This window comes from Leptonychotes weddellii, chromosome 1 (assembly GCF_054177405.1).
Source record: "Leptonychotes weddellii isolate Sample4059 chromosome 1, ASM5417740v2, whole genome shotgun sequence".
NCBI classification, from domain to species: domain Eukaryota; kingdom Metazoa; phylum Chordata; class Mammalia; order Carnivora; family Phocidae; genus Leptonychotes; species Leptonychotes weddellii.
In genome coordinates, this window is record NC_138369.1 from 12,721,835 (window position 1) to 12,723,430 (window position 1,596).

The following is a 1,596-nucleotide window of genomic DNA, read 5'->3' on the forward strand; positions in this document are numbered from 1 at the left end:
GCTGGCCCTGGTCCAAATCCCCGGATCCCCAGATCAGACCCTTCAGTGCTCCCCACGCTGCAGGCACGTCTGCCAGGATTTTGAACCTCCATTTTGCCCCATTTGTGAACCACGGGGACTATTATCTATCTATCATTTTCCTTTAAATGAATTCACCGTTTCACTTAAATGGATTCTAAAAGGAAGCTTTCCATCATTACCATACCTGTAAAGCTGGTGTTGGTCTAATGCCTTTTAAGACAAGCTGGTAAATATCCCAGCTGCACAATGTCTGTCGGTGGCGCTGCCACGAGCCGCCTCGGGTCCTCCCGGCGCCGCGAGTGCAGACACCCCACCCCTTGCCCACAGGCGGCGCCCACAGAGCCCCGGAATTCCCACGGCGTGCCCGCGGCTTGGCAGGCAGTAGGGGGAGCCCGAGTGGAGGAGCCCCACCAGCATGTTTTTAGATACGGGGTTTCCGTGGAGAACTTGGACTAAAGTGTTAAGGTCCCCAAACGTACTGGAGCCCACTGCCAAGGCCAGGCCTCTGTTTTCAAGGAGGGGAGCTGAAGCTGGACTGTTCAACATGGCAGCCACTGGCCACATTGCCATTGCTTAACTTTATTTTATTTTTAAGATCTTCTTTATTTGTCAGAGAGAGAGAGAGAGCGCGCGCGCACAGGCCAGGGAAGGGGGTGGGGTGGGGAAAGGAGGCCCCCAGCTGAGCAAGTGGCCTGTTGCAAGACTCGATCCCAGGACCCTGGGATCATGACCTGAGCCGAAGGCAGACGCTTCGACTGAGCCACCCAGGCGTCCCCTACTTAACGTTAAATGAACTAATAGGAAATCAATACTAGCCACGCTTGAAGAGCGGGGCAGTGTGTGCGGCTGGTGGCTGCCGTGCTGCGCAGCAGGATACGGAGCGTCCCCATCATTGCAGGAAGCCCCGCCGGGTACTCCTGCCTGGGGTCTGGGGAGCCTGGCGGGGGGGGGGGTGTTCTGCGCTAATTCCTCCCACGGAGAGCTTTCCACCTGCTGGGCCCGGACTGTGAGCAAGTGAGTGGGATGCAGCCATGTCCGAATGCTGTCCTGTCCCCAGAAAAGATGGGACCTTCTTTTGCTCTGCTCCTCCACCTCTTGGGATGCTGAATGCGACCCCTCATCCTCCCACTGGGAGGCTGTATATGCCCCAGGTGGCTCTGTCCCCTGAAGCCCCTCCAGCTGCGAGAGGGGAAACCCCAACCCCCACCCCTCCTACTACCTGTCTGTCTCCCGGGGACCAGGGCCCCATCTCTGGCCCGGACTAACGGGCAGCCGATTCCACGTATTGCCCTCCTAACCCCCTTGACTCCCAGTCCTTTTGCTGTCTCTCAGCCTTGTGCCACCCAAACTCGAGCCTCTCTGGGCTCCCCGGACTGCTGGTAGGTGCTTCTGGAAAGATCTCGCAGAGCTGTGATCGGGCCATGAGGCCTCAGCAGGGCCTTGTTGCTGTTGTTGTTTGTCCTGTCCTGTCTCATGGCCCTGGGCCGGGGTCCCCCATCTTCTCTGTGCACCTCTCAAGCCTCTCTTTCCATCCCCCTCAGCCTACTGATGACTTAACCCAGGTCCTGAGCACCG